The sequence below is a fragment of the Triticum aestivum genome, chromosome 4A (assembly GCF_018294505.1).
Source record: "Triticum aestivum cultivar Chinese Spring chromosome 4A, IWGSC CS RefSeq v2.1, whole genome shotgun sequence".
NCBI classification, from domain to species: Eukaryota; Viridiplantae; Streptophyta; class Magnoliopsida; order Poales; family Poaceae; genus Triticum; species Triticum aestivum.
The window spans coordinates 690025252-690042536 of record NC_057803.1 but is presented as its reverse complement, the minus strand read 5'-3'; the positions used below and the strand labels follow the sequence as shown (position 1 = coordinate 690042536).

The 17285-nt window shown below is 43.4% G+C and overlaps 2 pseudogenes; both read right to left on the bottom strand.

Annotated features, from left to right (window-relative positions):
• Positions 1-1363: 1363 nt before the first annotated feature.
• Positions 1364-3518, bottom strand: LOC123084287 (probable inorganic phosphate transporter 1-4; annotated as a pseudogene).
• Positions 3519-5553: 2035 nt separating this feature from the next.
• The window catches only part of LOC123084286 (putative inorganic phosphate transporter 1-13), a 28512-nt pseudogene continuing 16780 nt past the window's right edge, over positions 5554-17285 (bottom strand).

The window sequence follows — 17285 nt, the reverse complement described above, 5'->3', positions numbered from 1 at the left end:
ATTTTGGCCACCGGAAAATGTTCGGGATTTTTCGGTATTGTACCGGGAAGGTTCTAGAAGGTTCTGGAGTGGGGCCCACCTGCATGGGGGGACCCACATGAACGTGGGTAGTGGCGGCAAGGCCCCACACCCCTGGTCAAGGCGCACCAAGATCCCCCCTTAGAAGGAATAAGATCATATCCCGAAGGGATAAGATAAAGATCCCTAAAAAAGGGGGATAACAATCGGTAGGGAAGGAAATGATGGGATTTCTTTCCTCCCACCTTTGCCAATGCCCCAATGGACTTGGAGGGCAAGAAACCAGACCTCCACCCCTATATATAGTGGGGAGGCGCATGGGAGCTTCACCCTTTCCCTGGCGCAGCCCTCTCCCTCCCCAACACCTCCTCCTCCGTAGTAGTGCTTGGCGAAGCTCTACCGGAGAACTGCAAGCTCCACCACCACGTCGTCGTGCTGCCGGAGCTCTCCCTCAACTTCTCCTCTCCCCTTGCTGGATCAAGAAGGAGGAGACGTACCCGGGATGTACGTGTGTTGAACGCGGAGGCACCGTTATTCGGTGCTTAGATCGGATTCAGCCGCGATCTGAATCGCTTAGTGAACGACTCCACCGACCGCGTTCTTGCAACGCTTCCGCATCGCGATCTTAAAGGGTATGAATATGCACTTCCCTCTCTCTCGTTGCTAGTTACTCCATAGATTGATCTTGGTGATGCGTAGAAAATTTTGAATTTCTGCTACGTTCCCCAACAAAGTTATGGTACAAGTTTTGTAGATGGGGTAAGATGGATGAAAATATCCTATATGCTTACAAGAGTCATCCCCACGAACTTATTTATCTTAGCATGTAAGCATGCCACATCTCCATACAATTATGGATGGGATAAGTCTCATAACAAGCAACCATGCCTGTGAAAAGATCCACTACCACATGCAACCATGTGTGGGAAAATATTTTCCATTCTATGATTCTACATATATTCAACAGATATTTTACAACTATGCATAATCAAATCTAATAAATCATATGTATTTTAATTCTGGTAATGTGTTATTAATCGAAACATTTATATTCCGCTCAGCCAAATCTTATGAAAGTATATTGCAACCAATTCCCGCTGCAACGTTTGGTATATAAATGGGGTAATTTCTATAAAAACTGCTATTAGATGGGGTCAAACTGAAATTTGCTATATTATTCGCTATGCCTAGGTTAGTTGTGTTATTGCCACTTCGTTTGGAGTCTAACACATCTCATGTCAGAGTGAACATTCTATATAACCAAACATCTCAAAGATACAAGTTCTCAATGGTTGAATAATTTGGAGAAGACACTAAGATTAGCACCGGGAATGGACAGTACTGGTTACGAAATTTCCATGTTGTGGATGAACTCAGCTTCAGCAACCGTTGCAGATTCTTCAGATGGTTCGCTTTCTTCCTCGGGTGACATCCCTTTGGACTCCGGAAATTCAAGAGTGAACATAACTCCAACCAGGTTGCAGCCTGCCAGCAGAAGTAGAGAGCTCCGAATGCTCGTATGAGAATAATGGAACCAGAGAACACTGAGGATGTTACCGCACTTTTCCCCCACAGCCGATATGTCGTTGCACGTCGACCGCGGTCGCGTCGAGAATATCTCCGTGGGCAGGATGAATGTGGTGGAGTTGGGGCCAAAGTTTGCGAAGAAGAGGATCAATGCATACGTGACGGTAAAGCCTGCGTGTATACCGGGCTTGGACTAGAACTTTTAGAGCGCGGCAAGCTCGATCATGAAGATGGTCATCATGGTGAACCCCATGAGCAGGATCTTCATGCGACTGATGCAGTCGATGAAGAGGACGGTGAGGACGTACCCCGGCACGGAACCGCCGACAACGATGATGGCCTGTGTGTGGGCTATCTTGTAGGTCTGCTCTAGATGACTCATATGGGCCGCGTCTCCAAACCAGTCAATGCCGCTGGAGATGTACTTCATGAAGATATTGAGGGAGTAGAAGACGACATCGAGGACGAACCAGCACACGGTGGTGCCGAGGAGCTGCCAGCCATGCTTGTGAAGGAACTACATAGAAGAGGCCGAACTCGTCCTGCCTGACACGGCGTCCACATATGCATCCGATACAATGTCGATCACGAGGACCGCGGCCATGTGGGACACTGCTAGCTTGAGGTTCTTGGCGATAAGCACGGTGTAGCACACCATCTCAGACATCTTGATGCGCCTAGGTGAGGAGGGCAGGAAAGGCGCCAAGCATGAGCATGATGTGCCACACGTAGTCCGCTTGGCCAAGCTGGTGAGTCTCGTACACGGCCGTGTTCTTGAATCTCGCAGAGAGCACCCTTTATGCAGAGCAAGTATAATAAGGTATAGGATCAAGGAAAAAAATAGCGCCCAATAAAAAATAGTGCCTCCCCTTAAATTACACTACTAGCATGATATAGTGTGCTATTAGCGAGACATTGTACACTGATTTATTTAGCGAGACAATTATCTACACGCTGGAGTAACGTTTCGTTATCTCTTTAGCCTTCCTCTAAAACAATTTCATATCGATGATTTCAGCTGCCACCTAAGAAGAAAAATGTTGCTCCAGGTGATTATGATTCACTGTTTATTTTAGCGGTGTTTATGTTTCGTCACATGTAAAACTGATTTGGTGTCGTCCACAGAGCTGCTGAATTTGGTCTTCTAATAGCCGATGCATGCATTATGTATTATCTTTTGTGACCTATTTAAGATTTAGTCTCCAATATATAAGAGATACACCTTTGTGTATATGATATCAATAGTTGCTTCCTTCATCGGAGTAGGTCCAAAAAATGTGTAGACCAGGATTATTTCTTTCTAGAATGGGAAGGTAAAAGGAAGAGGAATAGTACATCTCTCGATACTACGGTTCATGGCAAATCCGTGGCACAGTTATGTGTTTGCTGATGTTTGAACAATCAATGATTTGGTACAACTTCTATTGTTACTTTTGTAGAATATATGGTTAGCCAAAAAGTCTTATATTTTGAGAGAGAGGGAGTAGTTGTGGGGTTAATATTCCTACACCGTCTAGAGACCATTTACTCTTGAAACAGGCACTTGACCTGCTTTATATATAAAAGGAACAACACCCAAGTTACAGGGCGAAACAATACAATATGGTGAGGTAGCCCAATGAAACAGCAGAGCCCTAAATATCGGGCCAACACAATCGCACAATGTAAAACTATTTAGGAAGGTCCTGATTCTCTTCGTTGAAATCTGTTAGCAAGGAGTGGTCTCTGCAAAGGTTGTCTCTGTGTATGCCACCACATTTATGAAAAAAAAATCAGATGTTGGGTTGCAGGGACCACTTTTTATTGTAAACAAGATGATACCCCGTGCATTGCTGAGGAAATATATGCTAAAAACAAAAACAAAATTAATACTACTTTAAATAAATGTTCAGATAAGAAAACATTTTTTAGGAACCTATGTTCGAGGAAATTATGAAGCATGAAGCACATATAGTGATATACCTTAAGATCATGTTTAGTAGTAAAACACGAGTATCACGTGGCCATACAAAAAAATTAGCTGCTATAGCTACCATATTATATTACACTTCGCACTGAATAAAACATTCATTTACCCCCAGTCCTCGTGGTATAGGGGGAGCTAAAAAAAATTCCTCCAAAACTCCATATCTTCAGGACGAGGTTTTTCTTAAGGGGAGCTGTATAAATTTTTACAGGACCAGCCATTTTGCAGGATCTGGAATGGCCTTTTCTTTTGCCCAAAACCAGAAAATAGCGGTTATTTTACAGACTCGGGCCTTTTACGAATCTACTAGAGATGCTCTTAGGTGCACTGCAAAGTAGATTTTCTAAATTATACTCCCTCCAAGACATTTTAGATCACTTGCAGGGAGTACCTTTTGTCAAACAGTGAGAATGACCATCCTTGATTGTACAAAAACATGCTTGGTTCGTTTGTAATGTTTTTGACTACTACTACCAGACTATCTTCTCTGTACACGTGAATTTTCACGTACACGCTTACTAGTAGTTGACAAATACCAGTTGAGAGAAGTGTGTTAGACTATGCCAGACGGGTGCATCCATGAGCATGTAGTTTTTCCTAATTTTAATGCTTCTGCTATTTGCAATTTCCATCATTATCAACAAACATGAACATTTTCTTATGTTGTAAGTATTTCTTGAAATTTGTCAACAGTTCTGGAATAACAAATTGTGTATGAAATTTTACAAACTTAAACACATTTTCCAAAATTGGTAACAAATTCCCAACAATTGATGAAAATTTTGAACAAAAATTTCAGTCCATTTTTTTTAAAAAAATATCAACTTTTTTGAAGCACAAACATTTTTAAAATGTATGAACAAAAAATTCAAGAAAAGGATTATTTTTAATCAAATTCTAGATTTAAAAAAATTGTAAAGAATATTTGAAAATAAGAACATTTTATGGTATTCCAAAGATTTTTTCAAGTTCTTGAAGACGTTTCAAGAATTATAATAAATTTCAAAAAGGAGGAAAATGAATTAGCGAGAAAAGAGAAGAAAAACGAAAAATAGAAAAAAATGCTTATGCCCTAGAAAATAAACAAAAATCAAAATTTTTAATATAGTTTAAAAATGTTCTTAAATTTTAAAAATGTTTGTGTTTTCAAATAATTCTCACAAATTTGAAAAAGTGTTTGCATTTTTCAAGAATATTCTGAAATGATAAAAACTATTCAAGTTTCCAAGAAAATGTTAGCAGATTTTAAAAATTGTTCGCACTTTCAGAAAATGTTCACAATTCTGAAAAAATGTTCATAGGGCTTTAGGACGGACTCCAAAGTTGACTGTTGAATCTCAGTATGTATGGCCAAGGCTCACTCATTCAACCCGCAAGAAAAGCGAGTCTTGAACGAAGGAAGAATAGTTGTAGGATCCTGGGTTCGGTATGATCTGAATCTGTAAAATGTTCACGAAATAAAAAATGTCCGCGTTTCAAAAAGAAGTTCAAATTTTGAAAAACATTTTGGATTTTTAAAATTATTCTTGTTTCAAAAAACATTTTAGAAATTGAAAAAACACATTAGCTACAATACCCCCTCGGTCTGTTCACTACAGTGTCCCGCCCGGTCATACAGTGGTGGGTTGGTCTGCTACAGTAAATCAATTCTTGTTGATAAGAAACTGTGCTACATATGTATCACCAAATCTGGTTGGTTCTAGTGGCTAACAACGTGCTCACAACCTCCCTGGTCCTGGGTTCAATATCTTGTAGGCTCATAGGGATTACTTGTCGCTGCTCTAGTACAATTCTGTAATAAAGTTGTACTGAACCAGCGGCAAGTAATATGGATAGGAGTAAAGGAAGGGGTAAAACTGAAAGTTGCTCTACTATTTGCTATGCCTATATTTAGTTGTGTTATTGCCACTTCGTTGGGAGTCTATCCCATCCCATGTCACATTGAACACTATATAATCCAAGCATCTCAAAGATACAAGTTTCCAACGTTTGAGTAATTTTGAGAAGACACTAAAATCAGCAACCGGGATGAATGGTACTGGTTACAAAATTTCCACGCTGTGGATGAACTCAACTACTTCAGCAACCGTTGCAGATTCTTGAGATGGTACGCTTTCTTCCTCTATTTCCCCGGTGATATCCTCGAGTGACATCCCTTTGGATTCCGGCAAGGCAAGAGTGAACATGACCCCAACCAGGTTGCACCCTGCCAGAAGAAGGAGAGAGCTCCGGATGCTTGTATGAGAATACTGGAACCAGAGAACACCCATGATGGCACCACACTTACCCCCGGCAGCCGATATGCCATTGCATGTCGACCGCAACCGCGTCGGGAATATCTCGGTGGGTAGGATGAAGGTGGTGGAGTTAGGGCCAAAGTTTGCGAAGAAGATGATCAATGCATACATGATGGCGAAGCCTGCATGCATGCTGGGTTTGGACCAGAACTTGTAGGGCGCGGCGAGCCCGATCATGAAGATGGTCATCATGGTAAACCCCATGAGCAGGATCTTCATGCGGCCGATGCGGTCAACAAAGAGGACAGTGAGGAAGTACCCTGGTAGGGAATCGCCGACCACGATGATGGCTTGCGTGCGGGCTATCTTGTAGGAATGCTATAGAGGGCTCATCTGGGCCGCGTCTCCAAACCAGCCGATGCTGCTGAAGATGTACTTGAAGGAAATATGCCCTAGAGGCAATAATAAAGTTATTATTTATTTCCTTATATCATGATAAATGTTTATTATTCATGCTAGAATTGTATTAACCGGAAACATAATACATGTGTGAATACATAGACAAACATAATGTCACTAGTATGACTCTACTTGACTAGCTCATTAATCAAAGATGGTTAAGTTTCCTAACCATAGACGTGAGTTGTTATTTGATTAACGGGATCAAATCATTAGGAGAATGATGTGATTGACTTGACCCATTCTGTTAGCTTAGCACTTGATCGTTTAGTATGTTGCTACTGCTTTCTTAATGACTTATACATGTTCCTATGACTATGAGATTATGCTGTTGGGGAACGTAGTAATTTCAAAAAAAATCCTACGCACACGCAAGATCATGGTGATGGCATAGCAACGAGAGGGGAGAGTAATGTCCACGTACCCTCGTAGACCGTAAGCGGAAGCATTGTGACAATGCGGTTGATGTAGTCGTACGTCTTCATGATCCGACCCGATCCAAGCACCGAACGTACGGCACCTCCGAGTTCAGCACACGTTCAGCTCGATGACGATCCCCGGACTCCGATCCAGCAAAGTGTCGGGGATGAGTTCCGTCAGCACGACGGCGTGGTGACAATGATGATGTTCTACCAGCGCAGGGCTTCGCCTAAACTCCGCGATGATATGACCGAGGTGGAATATAGTGGAGGGGGGCACCGCACACGGCTAAGGAACGATCACGAAGATCAACTTGTGTGTCTTGGGGTGCCCCCCTGCCCCCGTATATAAAGGAGCAAGGGGGGAGGTCGGCTGGCCCTAGGGGGCGCGCCAAGGAGGGGGGAATCCTCCTCCTAGTGGGAGTAGGATTCCCCTTTCCTAGTCCCTCTAGGAAGGAGGAAGGGGGAAGGAAAGAGTGGGAGAGGGAGAGGGAAAGAGGGGCCGCGCCCCCCTCCCTAGTCCAATTTGAACTCCCCATGGGGGGGGGGGCGCCACCTCCTGGGCTGCTTCCCTCTCTCTCCCCTGAGGCCCACTAAGGCCCAATACTTCCCCGAGGGGTTCCGGTAACCCCTCCGGCACTCCGGTTTTCTCCGAAATCACCCGGAACAATTCCGGTGTCCGAATATAGTCGTCCAATATATCAATATTTATGTCTCGACCATTTCGAGACTCCTCGTCATGTCCGTGATCACATCCGGGACCCCGAACAACCTTCGGTACATCAAAACATATACACTCATAATAAAACTGTCATCGTAACGTTAAGCGTGCGGACCCTACAGGTTCGAGAACTATGCAGACATGACCTAGAACTGTTTCCGGTCAATAACCAATAGCGGAACCTGGATGCTCATATTGGCTCCTACATATTCTACGAAGATCTTTATCGGTCAAACCGCATAACAACATACGTTGTTCCCTTTGTCATCGGTATGTTACTTGCCCGAGATTCGATCGTCAGTATCCAATACCTAGTTCAATCTCGTTACCGGCAAGTCTCTTTACTCGTTACGTAATGCATCATTCCGTAACTAACTCATTAGCTACATTGCTTGCAAGGCTTATAGTGATGTGCATTACCGAGAGGGCCCAGAGATACCTCTCCGACAATCGGAGTGACAAAACCTAATCTCGAAATACGCCAACCCAACATATACCTTTGGAGACACCTATAGTACTCCTTTATAATCACCCAGTTAAGTTGTGACGTTTGGTAGCACCCAAAGTGTTCCTCCGGTAAACGGGAGTTGCATAATCTCATAGTTACAGGAACATGTACAAGTCATGAAGAAAGCAATAGCAATATATTAAACGATCAAGTGCTAGGCTAACAGAATGGGTCATGTCAATCACATCATTCTCCTAATGATGTGATCTCGTTAATCAAATGACAACACATGTCTATGGTTAGGAAACATAACCATCTTTGATTAATGAGCTAGTCAAGTAAAGGCATACTAGTGACGTTATGTTGGTCTATGTATTCACAGATGTATTATGTTTCCGGTTAATACAATTCTAGCATGAATAATAAACATTTATCATGATATGAGGAAATAAATAATAACTTTATTATTGCCTCTAGGGCATATTTCCTTCAGTCTCCCACTTGCACTAGAGTCAATAATCTAGATTACACAGTAATGATTCTAACACCCCTGGAGTCTTGGTGTTGATCATGTTTTGCTCGTGGAAGAGGCTTAGTCAGCGGGTCTGTGACATTCATATCCGTATGTATCTTGCAAATTTCTATGTCTCCCACCTGGACTAGATCCCGGATGGAATTGAAGCGTCTCTTGATGTGCTTGGTTCTCTTGTGAAATCTGGATTCCTTTGCCAAGGCAATTGCACCAGTATTGTCACAAAAGATTTTCATTGGTCCCGATGCACTAGGTATGACACCTAGATCGGATATGAACTCCTTCATCCAGACTCCTTCATTTGCTGCTTCCGAAGCAGCTATGTACTCCGCTTCACATGTACATCCCGCTACGACGCTTTGTTTAGAACTGCACCAACTAACAGCTCCACCGTTTAATATAAATACGTATCCGATTTGTGATTTAGAATCGTCCAGATTAGTGTCAAAGCTTGCATCGACGTAACCCTTTACGACAAGCTCTTTCTCACCTCCATAAATGAGAAACATATCCCTAGTCCTTTTCAGATATTTCAGGATGTTCTTGACCGCTGTCCAGTGATCCACTCCTGGATTACTTTGGTACCTCCCTGCTAGACTTATAGCAAGGCACACATCAGGTCTGGTACACAGCATTGCATACATGATAGAGCCTATGGCTGAAGCATAGGGAACATCTTTCATTTTCTCTCTATCTTCTGAAGTGGTCGGGCTTTGAGTTTTACTCAACTTCACACCTTGTAACACAGGCAAGAACCCTTTCTTTGCTTGATCCATTTTGAACTTTTTGAAAACTTTATCAAGGTATATGCTTTGTGAAAGTCCAATTAAGCGTCTTGATCTATCTCTATAAATCTTGATGCCCAATATATAAGCAGCTTCACCGAGGTCTTTCATAGAAAAACTTTTATTCAAGTATCCCTTTATGCTATCCAGAAATTCTATATCATTTCCAATTAATAATATGTCATCTACATATAATATCAGAAATGCTACAGAGCTCCCACTCACTTTCTTGTAAATACAGGCTTCTCCAAAAGTCTGTATAAAACCAAATGCTTTGATCACACTATCAAAACGTTTATTCCAACTCCAAGAGGTTTGCACCAGTCCATAAATGGATCGCTGGAGCTTGAACACTTTGTTAGCTCCCTTTGGATCGACAAAACCTTCTGGCTGCATCATATACAACTCTTCTTCCAGAAACCCGTTCAGGAATGTAGTTTTGACATCCATCTGCCACATTTCATAATCATAAAATGCAGCAATCGCCAAGATGATTCGGACAGACTTAAGCATCGCTACGGGTGAGAAGGTCTCATCGTAGTCAATCCCTTGAACTTGTCGAAAACCTTTTGCGACAAGTCGAGCTTTGTAGACAGTAACATTACCGTCAGCGTCAGTCTTCTTCTTAAAAATCCACTTATTTTCAATTGCTTGCCGATCATTGGGAAAGTCAACCAAAGTCCACACTTTGTTCTCATACATGGATCCCATCTCAGATTTCATGGCCTCGAGCCATTTTGCGGAATCTGGGCTCACCATCGCTTCTTCATAGTTCGTAGGTTCATCATGGTCTAGTAACATGACTTCCAAAACAGGATTACCGTACCACTCTGGTGCGGTTTTTATTCTGGTTGATCTACGAGGCTCAGTAACAACTTGATCTAAAATTTCATGATCATCACCATTAACTTCCTCACTTATTGGTGTAGACGTCACAGGAACTGGTTTCTGTGATGAACCACTTTCCAATAAGGGAGCAGGTATAGTTACCTCATCAAGTTCTACTTTCCTCCCACTCACTTCTTTCGAGAGAAACTCCTTCTATAGAAAGGATCCATTCTTAGCAACAAATGTCTTGCCTTCGGATCTGTGATAGAAGGTGTACCCAACTGTTTCCTTTGGGTATCCTATGAAGACACATTTTTCCAATTTGGGTTCGAGCTTATCAGGTTGATGTTTTTTCACATAAGCATCGCAGCCCCAAACTTTCAGAAACGACAACTTTGGTTTCTTGCCAAACCATAGTTCATAAGGAGTCGTCTCAACAGATTTTGATGGTGCCCTATTTAACGTGAATGCGGTCGTCTCTAAAGCATAACCCCAAAACGATAGCGGTAAATCGGTAAGAGACATCATAGATTGCACCATATCTAGTAAAGTACGATTACGACGTTCGGACACACCATTACGTTGTGGTGTTCCAGGTGGCGTAAGTTGCGAAACTATTCTGCATTGTTTCAAATGTAAACCAAACTCGTAACTCAAATATTCTCCTCCACGATCAGATCGTAGAAACTTTATTTTCTTGTTACGATGATTTTCAACTTCACTCTGAAATTCTTTGAACTTTTCAAAAGTTTTAGATTTATGCTTCATTAAGTAGATATACCCATATCTGCTTAAATCATCCGTGAAGGTGAGAAAATAACGATATCCGCCACGAGCTTCAACATTCATTGGACCACATACATCTATATGTATGATTTCCAACAAATGTGTTGCTCTTTCCATAGTACCGAAGAACGGCGTTTTAGTCATCTTGCCCATGAGGCATGGTTCGCAAGCACCAAGTGATTCATAATCAAGAGGTTCCAAAAGTTCATCAGTATGGAGTTTCTTCATGCGCTTTACACCAATATGACCTAAACGGCAGTGCCACAAATAAGTTGCACTATCATTATCAACTCTCCATCTTTTGGCTTCAACATTATGAATATGTGTATTACTACCATTGAGATTCATCAAAAATAGACCACTCTTTAAGGGTGCATGACCATAAAAGATATTACTCATATAAAAAGAACAACCATTATTCTTTGATTTAAATGAATAACCGTCTCGCATCAAACAAGATCCAGATATAATGTTCATGCTCAACGCTGGCACCAAATAACAATTATTCAGGTATAAAACTAATCCCGAAGGTAGATGTAGAGGTAGCGTGCCAACTGCGATCACATCAACTTTGGAACCATTTCCCACACGCATCGTCACCTCGTCCTTGGTCAGTGTTCGCTTATTCCGTAGTCCCTGTTTCGAGTTGCAAATATTAGCAACAGAACCAGTATCAAATACCCAGGTGCTACTGCGAGCTCTAGTAAGGTACACATCAATAACATGTATATCACATATACCTTTGTTCACCTTCCCATCCTTTTTATCCGCCAAATACTTGGGGCAGTTCCGCTTCCAGTGACCAGCTTGCTTGCAGTAGAAGCACTCAGTTTCAAGCTTAGGTCCAGACTTGGGTTTCTTCTCTTGAGCAGCAACTTGTTTGTTGTTCTTCTTGAAGTTCCCTTTCTTCTTCCCTTTGCCCTTTTTCTTGAAACTAGTGGTCTTGTTGACCATCAACACTTGATGCTCCTTCTTGATTTTTACCTCCGTAGCTTTTAGCATTGCGAAGAGCTCGGGAATTGTCTTGTTCATCCCTTGCATATTATAGTTCATCACAAAGCTATTGTAGCTTGGTGGCAGTGATTGGAGAATTTTGTTAATGACACTATCATCCGGAAGATTAACTCCCAGTTGAATCAAGTGATTATTATACCCAGACATTTTGAGTATATGCTCACTGTCAGAACTATTCTCCTCCATCTTGCAGCTATAGAACTTATTGGAGACTTTATATCTCTCAATCCGGGCATTTGCTTGAAATATTAACTTCAACTCCTAGAACATCTCATATGCTCCATGACGTTCAAAACATCGTTGAAGTCCCGGTTCTAAGCCGTAAAGCATGGCACACTGAACTGTTGAGTAGTCATCAGCTTTGCTCTGCTAGACGTTCATAACATCTGGTGTTGCTCCTGCAGCAGGCCTGGCACCCAGCGGTGCTTCCAGGACGTAATTCTTCTGTGCAGCAATGAGGATAATCCTCAAGTTATGGACCCAGTCCGTGTAATTGCTACCATCATCTTTCAACTTTGCTTTCTCAAGGAACGCATTAAAATTCAACGGAACAACAGCACGGGCCATCTATCTACAATCAACATAGACAAGCAAGATACTATCAGGTACTAAGTTCATGGTAAGTTTAAGTTCAATTAATCATATTACTTAAGAACTCCCACTCAGACAGACATCTCTCTAGTCATCTAAGTGATCACGTGATCCAAATCAACTAAACCATAACCGATCATCACGTGAGATGGAGTAGTTTTCAATGGTGAACATCATTATGTTTATCATATCTACTATATGATTCACGCTCGACCTTTCGGTCTCCGTGTTCCGAGGCCATATCTGCATATGCTAGCCTCGTCAAGTTTAACCTGAGTATTCTGCGTGTGCAAAACTGGCTTGCACCCATTGTAGATGGACGTTGAGCTTATCACACCCGATCATCACATGGTGTTTGGGCACGACGAACTTTGGCAATGGTGCATACTCAGGGAGAACACTTCTTGATAATTTAGTGAGAGATCATCTTAAAATGATACCGTCAATCAAAGCAAGATAAGATGCATAAAGGATAAACATCACATGCAATCAATATAAGTGATATGATGTGGCCATCATCATCTTGTGCTTGTGATCTCCATCTCTGAAGCACCGTCAGGATCACCATCGTCACCGGCTCGACACCTTGATCTCCATCGTAGCATCGTTGTCGTCTCGCCAATCTTATGCTTCTATGACTATCGCTACCGCTTAGTGATAAAGTAAAGCATTACAGGGCGATTGCATTGCATACAATAAAGCGACAACCATATGGCTCCTGCCAGTTGCCGATAACTTCGGTTACAAAACATGATCATCTCATACAATAAAATATAGCATCACGTCCTGACCATATCACACCACAACATGCCCTGCAAAAATAAGTTAGATGTCCTCTACTTTGTTGTTGCAAATTTTATGTGGCTGCTACGGGCTTAGCAAGAACCGTTCTTACCTACGCATCAAAACCAGTTTGTCAAGTTGGTGCTGTTTTAACCTTCGTAAGGACCGGGCGTAGCCACACTCGGTTCAACTAAAGTTGGAGAAACTGACACCCGCCAGCCACCTGTGTGCAAAGCACGTCGGTAGAACCAGTCTCGCGTAAGCGTACGCGTAATGTCGGTCCGGACCGCTTCATCCAACAATACCGCCGAACCAAAGTATGACATGCTGGTAAGCAGTATGACTTATATCGCCCACAACTCACTTGTGTTCTACTCGTGCATATAACATCAACGCATAAAACCTAGGCTCCGATACCACTGTTGGGGAACGTAGTAATTTCAAAAAAATTCCTACGCACACGCAAGATCATGGTGATGGCATGGCAACGAGAGGGGAGAGTAATGTCCACGTACCCTCGTAGACCGTAAGCGGAAGCGTTATGACAATGGGGTTGATGTAGTCGTACGTCTTCACGATCCGACCGGCACCTCCGAGTTCAGCACACGTTCAGCTTGATGACGATCCCCGGACTCAGATCCATTAAAGTGTCGGGGATGAGTTCCGTCAGCACGACGGCGTGGTGACAATGATGATGTTCTACCGGCTAAGGAATGATCACGAAGATCAACTTGTGTGTCTTGGGGTGCCCCCCTACCCCCGTATATAAAGGAGCAAGGGGGAAGGCCGGCCGGCCCTAGGGGCGCGCCAAGGAGGGGGAATCCTCCTCCTAGTGGGAGTAGGATTCCCCTTTCCTAGTCCCACTATGAAGGAGGAAGGGGGAAGGAAAGAGTGGGAGAGGGAGAGGGAAAGAGGGGCCGCGCAACCCCCCCTCCCTAGTCCAATTCGGACTCCCCATGGGGGGGCGCCACCTCCTGGGCTGCTGCCCTCTCTCTCCCCTCAGGCCCACTAAGGCCCAATACTTCCTCGGGGGGTTTCGGTAACCCCTCCGGCACTCCGGTTTTCTCCGAAATCACCCGGAACAATTCCGGTGTCCGAATATAGTCGTCCAATATATCAATCTTTATGTCTCGACCATTTCAAGACTCCTCGTCATGTTTGTGATCACATCCGGGACCCCGAACAACCTTCGGTACATCAAAACATATAAACTCATAATAAAACTGTCATCGTAACATTAATCGTGCGGACCCTACGGGTTCGAGAACTATGCAGACATGACCTAGAACTGTTTCTGGTCAATAACCAATAGCGGAACCTGGATGCTCATATTGGCTCCTACATATTCTATGAAGATCTTTATCGGTCAAACCGCATAACAACATACGTTGTTCCCTTTGTCATTGGTATGTTACTTGCCCGAGATTCGATCGTCAGTATCCAATACCTAGTTCAATCTCGTTACCGGCAAGTCTCTTTACTCGTTACGTAATGCATCATTCCGTAACTAACTCATTGGCTACATTGCTTGCAAGGCTTATAGTGATGTGCATTACCGAGAGGGCCCAGAGATACCTCTCCGACAATCGGAGTGACAAAACCTAATCTCGAAATACGCCAACCCAACATGTACCTTTGGAGACACCTGTAGTACTCCTTTATAACCACCCAGTTACGTTGTGACGTTTGGTAGCACCCAAAGTGTTCCTCCGGTAAACGAGAGTTGCATAATCTCATAGTTACAGGAACATGTATAAGTCATGAAGAAAGCAATAGCAATATACTAAACGATCAAGTGCTAGGCTAACGGAATGGGTCATGTCAATCACATCATTCTCCTAATGATGTGATCCCGTTAATCAAATGACAACACATGTCTATGGTTAGGAAACATAACCATCTTTGATTAATGAGCTAGTCAAGTAGAGGCATACTAGTGACGTTATGTTGGTCTATGTATTCACACATGTATTATGTTTCCGGTTAATACAATTCTAGCATGAATAATAAACATTTATCATGATATGAGGAAATAAATAATAAGTTTATTATTGCCTCTAGGGCATATTTCCTTCATATGCAACTCCCGTTTACGAGAGGAACACTTTGTGTGCTACCAAACATCACAACGTAACTGAGTGATTATAAAGGAGCTCTACAGGTGTCTCCGAAGGTACATGTTGGGTTGGCGTATTTTGAGATTAGAATTTGTCACTCCGATTGTCGGAGAGGTATCTCTGGGCCCACTCGGTAATGCACATCACTATAAGCCTTGCAAGCATTGCAACTAATGAGTTAGTTGCGAGATGATGTATTATGTAACGAGTAAAGAGACTTGCCGGTAACGAGATTGAACTAGGTATTAAGATACCAACGATCAAACCTCGGGCAAGTAACATACCGATGACAAAGGGAACAATGTATGTTGTTATGCGGTTTGACCGATAAAGATCTTCGTAGAATATGTGGGAGCCAATATGAGCATCCAGGTTCCGCTATTGGTTATTGACCGGAGACATGTCTCGGTCATGTCTACATTGTTCTCAAACCCGTAGGGTCCGCACGCTTAAGGTTTTGATGACAATTATATTATGAGTTTATGAGTTTTGATGTACCGAAGGAGTTCAGAGTGCCGGATGAGATCGGGGACATAACGAGGAGTCTCGAAATGGTCGAGACATAAAGATCGATATATTGGACGACTATATTCGGACTTCGGAAAGGTTCCGAGTGATTCGGGTATTTTTCGGAGTACGAGAGAGTTACGGGAATTCGCCGGGGAGTATATGGGCCTTTTTGGGCCATACGGGAATAGAGGAGAGAGGCCAAAAGGAAGGAGGCATGCGCCCCCCGTCTGGTCCGAATTGGACAAGGGGCGCAGCCCCCTTTTCTTTCTTCCTCTCCCCCTCTTTCCCCTTCTCCTACTCCAACAAGGAAGGAGGGAGTCCTACTCCCGGTGGGAGTAGGACTCCCCTTGACGCGCCCCCTCCTAGGCCGGCCGCCCCCTCCCCCCTTGGTCCTTTATATACGGGGGCAGGGGGCACCTCTAGGCACAACAACAATTGATCCCTTGGATCTCTTAGCCGTGTGCGGTGCCTCCCTCCACCATAGTCCACCTCGATAATATCGTAGCAGTGCTTAGGCAAAGCTCGGCGACGGTAGAACATCAAGATCGTCACCACGCTCGTGTTGACGGAACTCTCCCTCGACACTCGGCTGGATCGGAGTTCGAGGGACGTCATCAAGCTGAACGTGTGCTAGAACTCGGAGGTGCCGTAGTTTCAGTGCTTGATCGGTCGGGCCGTGAAGACGTACGACTACATCAACCGCGTTGTGCTAACTTTTCCGCTTTCGGTCTACGAGGGTACGTGGACACACTCTTCCTCGTGTTGCTATGCATCACCATGATCTTGCGTGTGCGTAGGAAAATTTTGAAATTACTACGTTCCCCAACAGTGGTATCAGTGCCTAGGTTTTATGCGTTGATGTTATATGCACGAGTAGAACACAAGTGAGTTGTGGGCGATACAAGTCATACTGCTTCCCAACAGGTCATACTTTGGTTCGGCGGTATTGTTAGATGAAGCGGTCCGGATCGACATTACGCGTACGCTTACGCGAGACTGGTTCTACCGACGTGCTTTGCACACAGGTGGCTGGCGGGTGTTAGTTTCTCCAACTTTAGTTGAACCGAGTGTGGCTACGCTTTGTCCTTGAGAAGGTTAAAACAACACTAACTTGACGAACTATCGTTGTGGTTTTGATGCGTAGGTAAGAACGGTTCTTGCTCAGCCCGTAGCAGCCACGTAAAATTTGCAACAACAAAGTAGAGGATGTCTAACTTGTTTTTGCAGGGCATGTTGTTATGTGATATGGTCAAGACGTGATGAGATATAAGTTGTTGTATGAGATGATCATGTTTTGTTGAAGTTATCGGCAACTAGCAGAAGCCCTATGGTTGTCTCTTTGTTGCATAAGATGCAAGTGCCAAATAATTGCTTTACTTTATCGCTATGCGATAGCAATAGTTGCAAGAGCAATAGTTGGCGAGACGACCATGTGACGACACATTGATATAGATCAAGATGATGAAGATCATGGTGTCGTGCCAGTGACGATAGAGATCATGACAGTACTTTGGAGATGGAGATCAAAGGCGCAAGATGATCAT